General features: G+C 34.2%; 1 long non-coding RNA gene across 4 annotated transcripts; it reads left to right on the top strand.

Moving 5' to 3' along the window:
• The first annotated feature begins 11,206 nt into the window (after nt 1–11,206).
• LOC107811727 (uncharacterized) lies at nt 11,207–16,032 on the top strand. Of its 4 annotated transcripts, XR_012702738.1 has the most exons (7): nt 11,214–11,350; nt 12,167–12,252; nt 12,393–12,487; nt 12,578–12,691; nt 12,783–12,933; nt 14,084–14,153; nt 15,795–16,032. It is a non-coding gene; the product is annotated as an uncharacterized LOC107811727 (long non-coding RNA). The 4 variants fall into 4 exon arrangements; XR_001653977.2 differs by lacking the exon at nt 12,167–12,252 and having other exon boundaries at nt 11,207–11,350; nt 15,798–16,032; XR_001653978.2 differs by lacking the exon at nt 12,167–12,252 and having other exon boundaries at nt 11,207–11,350.
• Nucleotides 16,033–17,135: the final 1,103 nt, after the last annotated feature.

Genomic DNA, 17,135 nt, shown 5'->3' with positions numbered 1-17,135 from the left:
CTTCGCCTGCGAGGCAGTAGCTCTGACCCGCCTACAAAATCTTCACATGCCTCTGATACACATGCTTCGGATGGTGATGACGAGGTAGTGCATTATGATCGATATGGCAGGATCATCATAGTCCCTGAGGGTGATGGGTAAGTGTTATTCATTATTTTTGCGTCTATTGATTTGTAACATTTTTACTAAGATATTAATATATTTTTATTGTTAAATTTCAGGTTCAGGCTGGGTAATAAGACTACGAGGATAATCACCAATGCCATCAGAAAGCTTTATGATGGCCCTTATGCGACTTGGACTGATTGCCCATTCTCACTGAAGGAGCAAATTTTCAATCAATTTAAGGTATAAATGTTCTTTTAAACAGTTTAATAATTTATATTTATGATATTTCCATCTAATATTTAACTTTTGAAATACAGAGCAAGTGTGTATGGGAAGACCGCTATAGCGCGGAAGTAGCTACAAATTTTCATCATAAAGCTCGCAAGAGATTGGCGGATGCTTTCTCGGATGCTAGAAAGAAGAACAAGAGGCCTGGCTGGTTACTTGAGAATATGTGGAATGATTTGCAAAGGCAATGGCTTACCGCAGAGTTCATAGAGAGGAGCAAAAGAGGAAAGAAAGCTCGCGCATCCGAGAAGGGAGGCTCCTTGCACACCGGAGGTGTGATCAGCCTAGGGACAATAAAAAGAAGATTGGTATGTAATTGCTTAAATTATTTTACTTTTCTAAGTATATCTATTCTGTTTATTAACTAAATTAATTTGTTTTCAGGAAAAGAAGTATGGGCGTCCAATGAGTCATGATGAGCTATTCAAGGAGACACATATTGTGAAGAAGAAGAAAGAGGGGGATCAAGATAGGTGGGTCGAGGACCGGGCCTCGACTGCATATGTAAGCTTTCAATTTTCTTTAAGTATTAAAATTTACTTTTATAAAAATTTTGAAATACTGATTTAATTTAAAATAATATAGGGTCGCTACCAAAGTAACGTGGAGGAATTCATCCGTAGTCATCTAGCTGGTGAATCTGGTGAGCCAACCCAACCTTCGGACGAGGATGCTGAAAGAATATGGTTGGAGTCTGTTGGCGGTCCAAAATGGGGGAAGGTATACGTGCTTCCTACTAAAAACTTCCATTGCTATAAGTGTGGAATGCGGGGAATAGGGACTTCCTCGCAAGGCGAGCAACTTAATAGGGAGAGCCTCTCCGCTATGCGGGAGACATTGACAAAGCTCACATCAGAGCTAGAAGCGGCCAAGGAAAGAGAAAGGCTTAGAGATGCTCAATTCCTTGGCATGCAAGCTCAGATCAGAACTCTCCTATCTAGTGGAGCTTTTCCGTTGCCCCGATTTCGTGAGTCATCTCCAGAGGGTCGACCTCCACGTGATCGTTCCTCCCGTCCTCCCCGTGATCGTGCTTTCCGTCCTCCACAATACCGTTCTCTATATCGTCTTGTAAATGAAAGTTCATCAGACGGTGATGATGATGTTGTAGAAAATACCCCTTGACTTTTATATACTTTGAACTAGACAAATAGAACCAGTTTTGAACTAGTTGTAATTAGTTTTAACTTGGTTTTGAATTTTTATGTTCAATTGAACTTTAATTTGTTAGTTTTAAAGTATTTATTGAATATTTTGGTTGTTGTTGTTGTGTTGTTATTGTTGTTGTGTTGTTGTTGTTGTTGTTGTTGTTGTTGTTGTTGTTGTTGTTGTTGTGTTGTTGTTGTCGTTATTAGGTGTATTGGTATGCTGGTAGGTGGTGTAGCTGCCAAAAAAGGCATTTTATGTCAAAATTAAACCCAGAAAAACCGACTAAAGTTGGTCGATTTTTAATAAAAAAAATAAATTATTCCAAAATACCGACCAAAGTTGGTCAGTTAATGAACATTGAATTCCCAGAATTCAACATTACCGACCAACTTTAGTCGGTATTTGCCTGCACTGTTGAGATTACCGACCATAGTTGGTCGGTAATGTTTAATTTTAATTATTTTAAAAAAAAATATATTTTCAATTACCGACCAAAGTTGGTCGATTTTTTTTAATTTTAATAATTAATAAAAAAAAATATAATTTAGTTAAACCTACCAACTTTGGTCGGTAAAATTAAATTAATAAAATGTGTTTCCGACCAAAGTTGGTCGGTAACTAATTAAACTTGTCAGATGGTCGTTTTAAGCTACCGACCAAAGTTGGTCGGTAATTTCCAACCAACTTTGGTCGGTAAGCCATTCCGACCATCAAAACACCGTCCACACCGTAATGATCGCGTTTTGGTCGGTAATTGGTCATAACCGACCAACGTTGGTCGATTTTTTTGGTCGATTTTTAGCGAATTTCTAATAGTGGAAGAACTCATTTGTAAAAACTATGCAAATTCCACAAATATAAGGATCATCTAAAGGTCAACAATTTTACCAACAAAATACTGGAAGAATGAGAATATAATTTAACGATTGGGCTCATACTATTATTTTGGAGGAATAGAATGGAAAATTAAAAATAGTTTATGGGTTATATTGGTTCGTGCAAAATTAAAAATTCGACCTCTTTGATATTGCTAAGCGGAGATTCAGGACTGTACAAAGCTATGGAAGCAATTTACAAAATCTTGATTTTGTCTGCACATCTTCTCCACATGAATGTCAGTATGTCACTTTCTTTTAGTACCCAAATCTTCACCATTAATCATGCGCTTCTTCTGGCCAAGATTTATTGCACATCAAATTTGGGTTGAAGAGAGCTCCTTCGGATTAGAAGTTTGAGTTCCTTTTTAAGTTTGGAAGAAGTCAGATCCTTTTCTTCTGAGGTTGTCAATCTAGGCTTGGCTTTTGAGAAATCGGGTTAAGTTTAACTGAGTTTTTTGTTTTTCCCATTAGTTTTAGGGTCCAAGATCAAAATCATCGTTTTTTTAATATATTAAGGACTATTTCCATATCAAGGACCAAAATAGTACAACCCTTATACATTAAAGACCATTTTGATCATTTACTCGTTAATTTCACATAAACTAAGATTATATATATATATATATATATATATATATATAGTACCAAAATCGCCCTTGCTATTAATTAATAATTAAATGAAAATTGAAGAGAACTCTACAGGATTGGTAGCATTGATCTCCTTATAGAAGGTTTGTATCAAATGGTCCTAACCAACAAGCAGAGACGGATACAGAATTTAAACTCTATTAGTTTAATTTTTAATGTTTTAATTTTGAACTCATTATATTTTAAAGTTATGAGTTCCATCGACTATTTGTTATAGTTTTACTGAATTTTTACATATATTTATGCTCAACGCCAATAGTACCAAAGGGCTGGATCCACCCTACTAACAAGTGATTTTATCAAGATTGAAATATAAGATGATAGGTTAAGTAGCTACAATTTTTTTGAAACCGACTAAAAATGAAAATTATGTCCATATATTATCGACAGAAAGAGTAACTATTAAAACCATGATATCCTAATTATATAACATGCTGCTTTTAAATGTTTCCGTTCTCGCATAGTACAATGCCAAAAGCAGATAAAAATACCATCAGGTACATAAAATTTGCACTGGTAGATATATGGGTTCCAAATATTGTTTATGTATTAAGAATTTTTTTGATGTACAAATATTAAATTCAAAACACATGAGGTCAATGTCTTATATTTAAGAACCCATAAAATATTAATTCTGACTTCTTCTCTGATAATTTGTATGTCCTTAAGAAGCTAAACTGTGCTTCAACATGATGTTCATGAGTATTATTTCACAGTTTTTATCGGATGAAAACATCAATGCCCTTCTGCTAGTGGAAATTCGTCTGCAAACTCTATAATGTCAGATATATATATATATATATATATATATATATATATATATATATATATATATATATATATATAGACACACGTTTTTTTTGGGATACACGTTATTTAGGAATTATGACCGACATTGTAGCGGAAAAGGTAAATTCCAGATTTCCTTGCATGAGACATCTCCAAAATCCTTACAAATTATTCAAATCATTTTTAGGAATATATATGAAACATTCCATGGTCTTAAAAAAGATGGAAAGTGGCTGCATCTTTTAGAGTATATGTTAATTAGATAAACTTCAAATGCTTTGGTATTGACTTATAGTTCGGTTAGCAATATCTTCGCTCGTACTAACTGGTTGCACACTTTTGGATGTTTTGGTTTCTCACCCGATGTTCGGTATATGTATTAGAGCCGACTAAATTTGGATTCGCTCCCGAAAGTCCTATATCGAGAGTAAAACGCTTTCTAATAGAGGCGACTTCATATCCGGGACTCGAATCCGATTCCACACTTATGCATTTTCTTAAGAACCTCCGAGCTGTTGAGTATTGAAGTTTTGATGATTAACAAAGTGTGACTAACTGCTCAAAGAACCAGGTCCTCAATGTAGCTGCTTAACTGTTGTGAAGAACCAGCTCCTTAGGTTAATTAAAGGATCAACTCCTCATGATTGATACTTGTACGTATGTACAAAACAGTAATTTTATTTCAAAGTTACCCAGGTCCGAGTATGGTGGAAGATGGCTGCTATAAGTGATAAGGATCGTTGTTCAAGAAGATACGGATAATTCAGTCAGAGACAAGTCCCAAAGCTAGTAGAATCCTTGGAACAATAGGAGTCCTATCAAAGAGGAAGCTCACTATGAATAGAACACCTAGAAGATCTCAAGTCATGTTTAAATAGGATTGGCTTTGGACTTCTGAATTATTCTTTTACACATCAACTAAAGTGTCATAAGTTATTTTTACTTGTGTTGAGTACTTGCTTTATATTCTTCCGAGTCAGTCTAGTGAATGTATTTTAGGAAATTGAGTTGTAATCAAACGTCATAAACAATTAGTGAGTTGGAGTGAATATTTTACTTTACAAGTTAGAGTAACTTGTGAATCAAATATGAGTAGTAGGAGTACTGGAGAGTATTGAATTACAGTATTGTAATTGATACATTTTGGATCATTGTTCTAGTGGAGTTGGAGTTGAAAATCTTACGTGGTAGGTGTCGTGATTTTTGCGCCTTTTGAGCCGGGTGATTTTCCACGTAAAATTCATTGTATTGCTTATTTACTTTACGTTTAAGGAACACGGTAAAAAACCAAGTTGTTTAGTAATCCATACAGGCACTCAAACTAACACAAGCCCGTACAGAAGTTAAACTCGAATGGAAAAATGAGGAGAATCATAGGGATTTCCAAAATTAGAAAGTTGCATCTTAAAGGCTCTAGATTGTATATTTATGATCCCATACTTCACACGACCTAACATTGAGCCAAAACGTTTGCTTGAAGCTCAACATCATGAATTTGTTAGGTAATTGGGGCCATCATCTTATTGAAATTAATTAAGGGAAGAACAATAAACTTAATTATCAGAATGCAAAATTATTTTGTCCTTAGTCCTTTGTGATTTCTGATTTCTCATATAGGTTTGAACAAACATTGTGAATTTTCATAGTACTAATTAAGCATGAGACGACAAAAGAGCTGAATGTCACACTTCCATTACGCATTAAGAATATTTCTACTTAATGATTTCAAGCACACGATAACTCATAAAAATGACTAGTTTAAAAGGTGCTGATGTAACCTAAAATCATGTAATTGCTCGGTATCGACTTTCCGACCTTCTTTAGATCCAATCCACTTCTGTGGCTAATAAAGAAAGGGAAAAATAAAAGGAAAGGGATAAGAGGCGCAATATTTAAATTCTAACGTCTCTACTTTTTGTTGGTGAAATTTCACGCAAGTTTATATTAAGAAAAAAGAATTAAATAAGCAATACGCAAAAGGAAGGTTACACATCAAGGTCTGGATTTAACAAAAACACTTTTGATGTGTTCAACCAAAATTATCCAAATTAATAATTCATTCAATCAGCATGTTTATGAATTAAAATATATTTTTTCAAAACGATTACACCAACGATGCTTATAATTTATGCAAAGTAATAAACCAGTAATAACAAATTCTCACATATCCTTTCTAAATGTAGGTCTTTATGTGATGATAATTGGAGGACTACCTGTACAACACATTTTCAGATAAGTCAGTATTGTGACCAATATTTTGTCTAAGTATGGTTGTAGACTTGTAGTAGACTAGTAGCATTGATACTATTGGCCTACTATATGTAGTACTTCTCCGCTTATATATGACTATTATGTTAATGATCCTTAAAATCAGGCAGACACTTAAGGAAAAAATGACACATTATAACAACTAATTAATATATAAAATAGATTTTTTTTGCAAAATAATAAAATAAAGAAGACGGAAAAAAAAGATAGGATAATACACATTTGTTTTCTTTAATCATTCGGCATTCAAAATTCATCCTAAGTAATGGCATTGAATAGGAATAGGTCCATTAAAAGAATGAATGCTCCCAATCAAAAAAAAATACACATAACTACATAAGACAATTGCAAAAGGGAAAGAAACTTGTGGAGAAACATTTGAAGAACAAAAAGTAATATGGTAGGTCCTTAGAGAACAAAGCAATAGAGGGAGGCGCATGCGCAAAAAAATGTAAGGGTCCCATTATAGTAAAGGCAATTGAGTTTTTATCTTTCAGGAACAAAAGGGAAGTTAGTCGTGTCTCCATAAATTGAAAAAAGCAATAATGGGAGTACTGCTTAGATTCTATATATGCCTATATAATAGTATTATTATTGTGGCTTATACTTATTCTGTCTTATGGGGAAAAAAGAGGTGATTCCAATTTCCAGTCGGTGCACCATACTATTAACTTAATCGAGGACTAGCTGCTAAAATCCAACCACCACCCCCACAAAACTCTGCTTTTTTCCCCTGCCCAGTGCCCACTTCTGAGTTCTGATTCTTCCCTTTTGCTTTTCATTTTGTAAAGTAGAGTCGCATATATTGCCTCCTCTCTCTGCTGTTGTACTTTACTTATAAACTGCACCTTTTAAACTATAGCATGTAGGGAGAGTATTTATTAAACTTTATAGGCACTTCAGTACGTCCTATACTGTTACATTGGAAGAAAATCAAACCCATTCGTGAAAAATCAATAGGATCGTGCAAGGTTATGTTGGGATAAATGAGTTTTCTTCGATCTTAGTCAGATAGTTTGGGTTCGAGTTCTGAAAATAAAATAAAATCTATTTTAGAGAGCGCTTTTTTATTAATTAGATTATACACGACACAAATCTAGATTATTCGGATCAATAATTTTTTATACCAGATAGTTAACCAATAAAAAAAAGTCCCCCACCCCTCTTATGATTAATGTTGTAGAGCCTACTTTGAACCCAAGCAAGGGTAGCAGCCTTATTTCAGCTTTTCTATCTTCCCCATCCTCTTAAGTCTTAACCATTTCCACTCAACTACGTTATGTTTTTTTATTTTGTTTTTCTTGTTCCATTCTCTATTGTGTTCGTGATTTGGGCTAGAAAGAATTAGCAATTCATGATGTAAAGGCTATAGCATTACGTATACAACGCACTTTTTTGGTTTGATTGGTCTACTAAGCGTTGATTATAAAATGAGGTTTCTATTCAGTTCTTATATTAAGTGTTATTCCACGCTGCTTCGCAAAATTCTTCTAGGTAAATAATTATGCATATATACAATTTGGTATAACAGTTACGACTTTACGATTATCACATACCTAAACTCAAAATAACTCGCTTACAAATCGAATTGTGTGACAATAGCCCCACACCGTTATATGCAAAAAAAAATTGCACGCTGTGCAAGAGTAAAAAGGTCACACTCAGTTACTGCCAAGAAAAAGGATCAAATGTTTGTTCGTTTGCTTGCTCAGAAAGTGAGGAAAAGACAGAAGGCAAACACTGCACAAGGCCAACCACGACCAAGGAATTGAAGTGGACTACTCTGAATACCGTACCTTAAAGCCACAACCATTATCTTCCTCTTTCCAATTTCGGTGTCAATTAGGATTGAGAGAAAATAATACTCTCCAGTCTCCATCGTCCCAATTTACTTGGCTTTTATGCTAGTCTTTATCTCAGAATTTATCGAAAATAATTTTTTTTTATCTGTACAAGATATACACACTATCTTCCTTAAATCTCACTTGTAGTATGTTGTTGTTGTTGTTGTTGTCCCAATTCACTTGGTTGGACACAAAGTTAAAAAAAAAAAAAAGATGGTAGAAATTTGTCTCTAAAACATATCATAAATATTTGTATGACTATAAATCATTTTATTAAAGGTAAAATATAAAATTTAATTTAAATTATTTCTTAATAAGGAAGAATATGAGATATGCTATAAGGAAAGTATGACACATAAATTGGGACATAGGAATAATAGAAAACAAAAGATTCTTGTTAAGACAAATTAAAGTTAAGAATTTTCTCTTGCCCTTCATTTTTGATTCATATTTCCTTCATTACATAAAGCTTATTATTATCTCATGTTATTTAAATCAAGTGGTTACTTTTCACTTCTTTAGCTACATTAATATAAGGCAGTCAATGCAGAAACATAAACAATGACATACTTAGGAGCTTGTGGTACTCTAGAGGTATTTCCGGCATTATTTTTCGATTGTGAAATCTTATTGGATTACAGACACCTACCAAAAACCGTCAATCAATTACCTTTGTTTGCCAATGAAGTTTTCGCCGAAGTTTGAGTTGGTCAAGATTCAAAAGATTTATTGCATTATAAAAGAAGCTTGTAATTGTGTGGAAAGTGTGTTAATATTTGAGATTATTTTTCACCCATAGCTGTGCGAAAATTTCTTTTCTGATCATTTTGACTTAGCTCCATAGTCCTGAAAGTACAAGCCCAAGAAAATGTAGAGACAAAAGTGAGAAAATGACCCTCTATACCCCCTCAAAATTTTAATAGCTCATATTTTTATCTATTGATCCGAAATGTCCCTCCGACCCAAACATATTATATCTAATAGCCCGAAATATTTATTTTATATATTTTTTATATAGTGACAGTCTATTTTGTATATATTTTGTATAGTGACAGTCTATTGTATATAAATTGTACAATAGCAGTCTATTTTATATAATTTTTGTATTGTGACAGTGTATTTTATATATATTTTGTATAATGACACTCTATTATATATAAATTGTATAGTGACGGTCTATTTAGTATATTTTTATATAGTGGCAGCCTTTTTTGTATATATTTTGTATAGTGACAGTCTATTTAATATATTTTTTGTATAATGACAATCTATTTTGTATAGTGACAGTCTGTTTAGTAAAATTTTTGTATAGTGACAGTCTATTTTGTATGCATTTTATATAGTGACAGTCTATTGTATATAATTATCGGTGGACAACTGGAGTTTGTTTGTGAAATATCTACAGACCCCGACAAGACTTTTTTATGATCCCCTCCATCTTCATGTCCGCTGAATCTGCCACCATCCCCACTGTCAGTCCCTTTTGATTTTGTATTATTTTTAAGTTAATTATAAGTTCTTGCCATAATTCATCAAATAAAACTACGTCTTCCACTCCCTTCTGCTCCGATCATTTTATTGATCGTTCTTATTTTGTGGGGTATTTGAAATCTTGAGAAAAAATAGAAAATTTGTAGAAGAAAAATATGTTTTTTCTTGTAAATTTTCCTTACTCCAATTGATGAGAAAACAGGGGAAAGAGTAAGGGCATAGTTAAATCTTCTGTTTGTCAATGTCGATGGACAACTATCCATTCCGGTAAACACCGATTTGTCAATTTCGGTGGGGTGGCTAGCCTCTAGATTACTTTTGGGGTATAAAATGTATATTGTAATTTTTGGCTATCGATTGTCATTAGTTTTTTCCGAATGGCTAGAAGTGATAATACCTCGACAAAGTAGCCCAAATAATTGATTAGACTCTTTGGAGCTAGCTGATTATCCTTGTTGCTTGGTGCAACTTATATACGTATCGTCAAAGTTGTTTACCCGTAAAATGCTACAGTTAAATTTATATGTGATTTCTAGATAAATGAATTAATTTGATCCTAAAATAATCGACGAATTAGATAACACATATAATACTTAGCCTTGAGATGGAGACGAAATAACAGAAATAGTAATTCCGGGAGCAGGGCTTCCAGACACAACATCAATGATATCAAAGAGCAAGAAGATAAAATTATATTAAGCTTTGAATAGAGTGTAGCGTATATTTGCCAGAAAATTCGTATCCTTTACAATGATAATAAAGTTCACTATTTATAGTTGCATCTAGGGAATAAGGTCCTAGGGTCAAGCCCCTCTTTAATGCCAATTATGAGGGCAATTAAAGAATGTGTAACGGTAGGCAGTGAATGTTCCATATTTATGGTTATCATTCTCTCCGGTAACAAACGAGATCGTTGCCTTCGACTTCAATTATCTTTTGTCTTTGGCTCCATGTGTCACTTTCTCATGCGAGCATTTAATATAACATATTTTATCCTATACATATAGTCCCCGTACTTTCCGGTGGCATACCTTTGTGTCACCGGAAAGTTGGTAGAAATATTCTTTTTTTGGCGGGAAATTTACTGACTCCTCTAATGCGTTTCTGACGGTTGATTAGACGAACGTCTCTCCGCATATAATGCTCCATACACGCGTCATCCTATGATTCACTATAACTTTTGCTGGCTATCGAGGTAATTATGGCCACAAGTTTAGCCGCCTAAACTTTTACTTATACGCATCAATCTCATTCATTCTCACTTCATAATACTCTGAATTTTCTAAGACCATATTTACTCAACTCATACTTTGACTTTAACCTTTCTTTAGCTTCCTTCGTTGAGAGAAAAATCCTCACTTTGATAAAAAAATGACCTCTTTTTAAAGAAAACCTAGTTCTTCAAAGAACAAAGGCAAAGTTGATGATGTTGCTCCCTCTACGGTGAGTACCATCATCCTAAAGAACCTGATTACCACCAAATATTTTGAAGAGAAGTACCTTTCTGCTCACCCTCGTACGTGGGTTGATAGCGTATACCCTCGCTACAAGAAAAAAGGAGATATTGTGGCGTTTTTATTAATGCGGTTTCTAATAACCGCCACAATGCACGATATATTACGTCGGTTAATCGCCACAGTAAGTTATTTTAAAACGGCGGTACAAATTTCGTTCCTATGAGCTTTTTGACTATTTTTCAGCAAATCAGAATTCCCTCCCCCAAATTACAATTCCCTCTCCCTTCCCATAAATTAGACGGACTCTCTCTCTCTCTCTCTCTCTCTCTCTCTTCTCCTTCTCTCACGATTTGGCGAAACCCTAGGTTTCAAGCTCCTCCTCACCTCATCTTACGGTTGGAGAAAACATAGATTTGCCGCAGATTGCAAATAGGTACATCAATACTTATCTTCTTATTTCCTAGATCTGTAAGTGTTATATATTCCTTAATATGGTAGAGATTATCCTATGCATGGGACACTTAAAAATCCCTTTTTGCGTTTGTGAACAGTATTATGTATTACGTTGGTTTGTTTGTTCGTTTGTGAAACATATGTTGGAATTTTCGTCTCTTAGTTAAGTATGTGTGATTCATGTGGATTTTGCTGTGTTGCTCATTTTTGAGCATTGTTGATTATAGATTGTGTAAATTGCAGCAACAGTTGACGATGTGCACATGAACTGTTTGATAAAAATCCTAAGTGACTGCCTTAAGTTAGTTTAAAATTGTTTGATGATTAAGTTTCTGATGCAAGTATGCTTGGCTATTTTCTGCTTAAGCAATTTGATGACATGGTCTAGTATTGACCATGTTTTACTCTAAAATTAATTCTGCTACATATAATATCTATGACTAGGTGGCCAATGAACTTCATTATGTGATGGTACATTTATGACGATATTTTGAAGAAATTAATTCCTTTTAGATACCTGTCTTTGTGCTTTGGCAATTGCATTCCTCTACACATGTTCATCATGCAATTCCAGAATGAAAGGTGATGTTTGTGTGCTAAATCTTGCTTCACATCTTTGCAATAGGCTGAATGTTGAGCACAAAAAACTGATGAAGGCTAAAATAGTTCAGTTATAAAATAGTCTGTTTGAAAGCTAACTCATGACCTGTAAAGGTACTTGCAAATAGTTGGATAGCACAAACACTTCAGATTTAGTAACTGATAACCTTTGTAACACTTTGTTCATATTGATAAGGTTATATGAAGATTACTGACTGTTATAGGAAAGGCATTGGCAAGCCTAAGGAAGTTTATTGCTAATTTAATTCACAGAGAACAGAGGTATTTCCATAGATTAATAGGCATGTATGTTAATTATCACTTGAAATATTCCACAAAGGTACTTACTAAATGTACATTCTTTAGATATTTATAAATATTTTGCTCTTATGTTAAAGAAATTCACCTATTTGAACTTGCAGGACCAGGAGCTTTGCAAGAGGACTCAATTGGTTCGATGAAAACAAGCTATTCGTCGTCTGGTGGTGTTATGAGTTTGGCTAGAAGGACTAATATGGTAGTGTAATACGATGTGCTTAACGATCAATTCTAAAGATAAAATACATCCTTAATTAGGTACTAATGTTTTACATCTTGAAAATTTCAGAAGTTAGACACCGGAAAAAGATATTGATCGAGGCGAATATTGGATTGGAACTCATAAGCGGCTAGATGAGAGTTATATGAATGAAGAGGCTAGAGAAATTGTGCTAAATAGTAGGTTGATTGCTTGAATTTTTTAGTTGTGATATTTATCATATAATAATAGACTATTTGTATAAGATTTAAGTATTCTTTTATCTTTCGTTTAGGAGAAATATGAAGGATACAAAATACGTCGGTCATGTTCGAGGTTAGACTTGGGTGCAGTTTTGACTCTAGTGTTCGAGCAAAGTTCTATACGACTTGGTCTTAGGAGATATCCCCGAGTAGTTAGCTGGCTTATTTCCTACTCCTCCACAGGTATAATACTCATCTTTTCTTGTTTGCTTTTCTGTTGGGGCTTGAAATATATACACTCTTGACGCTACTAGTTATTTGTATGTCTGTTAAGAAAAACTAATATTGAAGGATCTGATAGTGTATGGGTTAACTGATCAGGTATACTTTTAGAAGTTGCATGGCATATACTTGATAAAGGAGCTGAACCATTATGTTCCTCTTCCTCCCTTTCTTGCATGGTACGATCATGGGTGGGTGGCAGAGAGAGGGGGTGGGTGAGGGGAAAGATCAAGCAGTATATTATAGTCAGTGTGAGCACATAAGTTTTGCCAAATATATGAAATTACTCCTAAAAAAATCTCAAAAAATAGCTTTTAATTATTTTATAGAGTTTTAGGAATTTTTCTATATTTTAATTGATTTGTTTTGTGCGTATTTGTGTTTGGTGCATTTTAAATCTTAAAAAATAACAAAAATATTTTAATCTTTATATTTTTAGATTTTATTTGCATAATTAATTGCATTTGTAAAATATTAAAATACCAAAAATACATTAGGCACTTTACATGCATTATTAGTTAAATAATTAGTTAATTATTAGAAAATAGATAATTAGGTTTATTTTGCAAAGTTAGCTTTAATTAGAATTAGATTGGTCAATTTAGAAAATTTTAGACTATGAAAAAAAGAGGCTATTTACTTTATTTTTAAACTGGGCCAGTGATCAGCGACCCAAATCTTGCTCCAATTTCGCCCAGCCCATTCCCATTTATCCGACCCGCCTGGCCCATCATCCCTCTCTTCGCTTATTAAAATAACCTATCTCCCTAAAATCATCTAGAAAAAAAACGGATGATACTTCCCCTTAAACTAAAAACCTAGCCGCCACCTGATGCTCTCAAGAGAGAACGGGACAGACCTTCCCCTTGAAAAGAAAATGCTAAGCTTCTTCTTCTTCTTTTCTCTCCATCATCTCCAAACAGACTCCTTCTCCCTCGAGCAGCTACCCATTTCCGCCTGCCTCCTCAAACGAGCTTCACAAACAAAGAAAAAGAGTTGAAGAACCAAGGATTTTAAAAAAATATCACTCTGCCAATTTGCTGGACAAATCTAGTTGTGTTTTCAAGGTCAAATCGAGTTCTTAAGGGGTTGTTTGTTGCTGCTGTTGTAGATTGTTGAGTAGCTGAGCTTCATCTTCATTTCAGCCTTATTTGGTACTGTTGCTGCTATCTTCAGTTTAGGTACGTTGAGTAATCTGTAATTATTATTTTTTTGAATTAATGAATGAAAGTTGTTTGCCTAAATGTCTCATTATTAGCTTAGATTGTTTGTTCGTTGGTTTGCCTACTATCATATACGAATTCTCCAGTAATAGTATTTCCTGTTTTGATTAATAAATCCTTAAGCATCTCATCTCATACATGTTATTCTTAAACACCTCACCTCATATTTGTATCAAGTGATGAGTTAGAACTGATTGGTATTTTCTTTGTTAATGTTTCATTGACTGTTATTACTGATTTGTATGTCATGATAGTTAAATATGAATCTGATTAAAAATACAATTACAAGCTTGTGTTTAGATAAGAAGTTTTGGCAGTAATATGTGATGAGAAAATTTTGTTGTTGTGTGGCGTTGTGGGCTCGACGTCAAAGCCCAATTATATTTATATTCAATCTGTTAAAGGACCATTCTCATCCTCACCTAGCCAACTCCAGCCCATAGCCTTGTGTCTTGGAATTGTTGAGCAAATCTAACTACAATGTAAAAGAGAAGAGGCATGTATGCTAATAAGAATTTCCAGAAGTATTAAGTTAAACTTGTCAAGATTCTTCAAATAGCCGCCTCCCAAGTTTATGAGTCTCAAGTGGACTAATTAATTGACGTTTGAACCAATTGATACTCATGTCAATTGACCTTAGATTTATCTCAATCTTTATACATTCTATCCACGATTTTTCTCCATAATTCATATGACCTTGCAATACATCTCAAAGCAATATTAGGAAATAATAAATCATGAACGTCGTAGCTTGCTTTAGGCGCGATTCATAAATAAATCATTGTAACTATGGGTACGGTTCCTGTGGCATATTCATGATACGTAACCCCAAGTCAAGTGCGCATTTTATGCGACTCGACCTTACAACTTCAAATTAAATAATAATCAAATAAACATGTTACAAATCATGGGTGCATTTCACGTGACGCGATTAGCAATGTGTACAAAAACAATAATTGTGCGACATTGCGACTTATTAAAATAAAATTCATAAATACTAAAAGCGGTTAATTGAATATCAAAAGCGGTCAAAGATAAAATGCACAATAGATTTAAAACAGGTAATAAATCAGATAATTAGGCCAAGTGTTAATTATTAAGCGATCGTGCTAAAACTACGAAATCCGGAAATGCCTAACACCTTATCCCGGGTTAATAGAAATCCTTACCTAGTCTTCTATGTTCACAAACCATAAATAAGTGTCAATTTTCTCGATTTGGAATTTGAAAATAAACCGGTGACTTGGGATACCATAAATTATTCCAAGTAGCGACTCTGAATAAATAAATAATCACATTTTTAATAATGTTACTTTAATTGAAAAAACTCCCTTATCCCCTAAAAGGAGGTGTGGAAGTCACAACAGGAAAGGTGCCTCTCTCTCTTTCAGAAACTGTCATTCTATTTTTGGTAGATCATGAGGTGGACTATATGTTTATCATTGACTTTCTGAAGTTAGTTTTCTGGAATGCAGTTGAATAAATAAATTACTGTCAGTGAAGCTATTTGACTTTTATGTTCCTATTCTTGTTGATGTCAATTTTTTAGTTATTGTGGTTTTCCCTGTATTACTGTCTCTTTTTTTTGGTTTTGTTTAGCAGGCATCAAATTTATGAAGTGGCACTCCGTCATCAATTGGGTCAAAAATATCTATAGACAAGTAACAATACCGATTAAGCATGTAAAAATTAGTAATTATGTTTAGGATTAGGTATGAATCTCTTGGATATTGTTGTATTGATTTACTCTTTGAAATAAAAATACATTGGATAATGTAATTTTGGAGTAACTATATTTTATTTGTTTAATTGTTTAATAAATAATTTTCTTGTTTAATCCTTTATATTTTATGTTAAATTCAATATGATATGTTATGAAAATTTTAGGGTATGGAGTGCCGTAGGGATGTAACTGTGGAATGGAAAAATTGTTATATTACTAGTGATTGGAATTAATGGTCATAATATTATTTAATAGAAATTCAGTTTTAGATATGCAATCATGGCGGTTAAGAACTGCCATATTAAACAACATAACAACGCCATAGGTAAAGAATGTAATTGTGGCAGTTTTTAGCTACATGTTAGGGCGGTTATGCTAAAACCGCCGTAATAAATTTTTGACGCACGGGATTGTGGCGTTTCCCAAAGCCGCCGTAAATGCAGATTATGGCGGTTCGAAACCGCCGTCGTAAGCAAAAATAACCGTCGTAATAAGACAGTTTTTTTGTAGTGCCTTCTTCTATCCTTCCTTCCAGTATCCTCTCTGTGAAGGAAGACTGCCATTGTCAATATTTGAACATTATCGCTCCCGACATGGCGGAGCGGATAACTTTACCTAAAAAGAGTTATACATATTGTTACACGTATCCCTTTACTTTGGGAGTATTTTTTTAAGCGGAGAGCTTGACTCCGTCATTGTAGAGTTCTGCCTCTGTTATCAAGTGTGTTTGGCACAGGTAAGCCCTTCCGTGTGGAGGACAATCGCTTGTCTTCGGCGCCTGCGCCAAGAGATGGGAGAAGAGCTATCCTTAGCTTGAGTGATGAACCTTTATTACCCCAAAATCTTCCGTGGGGGAATGATTAACTTTAGCAAGCGAGGCCACCATGCACTGCTATCCAACATGGACGATGGTAACGATCAAAGGCTACCTAACAATCCCCAAGTGGCTTGCACTTGTGAACGGTTGGGTAACCTTTGTTCGGTAGCAAACTTAACTTTCTGGTGGGAAATTTGCTACCGAGCAAAAAATTATCTAATCGCTCCGGAGTGGTTCTTCGCTTGTGTACCTTGTTATTAAAAGGTCTTATTGCTACTGTTGAAACCTTCTTCGTAGTATGCTTTCCATTATTGCCTCATTAAAAACCTTGCCAGAAAAATCGAATTGGGAAAAAAACTGGAGGAAAGGAAAAATAGTGCAGCACATACTTTCAATACAA

The sequence above is a fragment of the Nicotiana tabacum genome, chromosome 19 (genome assembly GCF_000715075.1).
Source record: "Nicotiana tabacum cultivar K326 chromosome 19, ASM71507v2, whole genome shotgun sequence".
Taxonomy (NCBI): domain Eukaryota; kingdom Viridiplantae; phylum Streptophyta; class Magnoliopsida; order Solanales; family Solanaceae; genus Nicotiana; species Nicotiana tabacum.
This window is presented reverse-complemented; position numbering and strand designations above follow the sequence as displayed.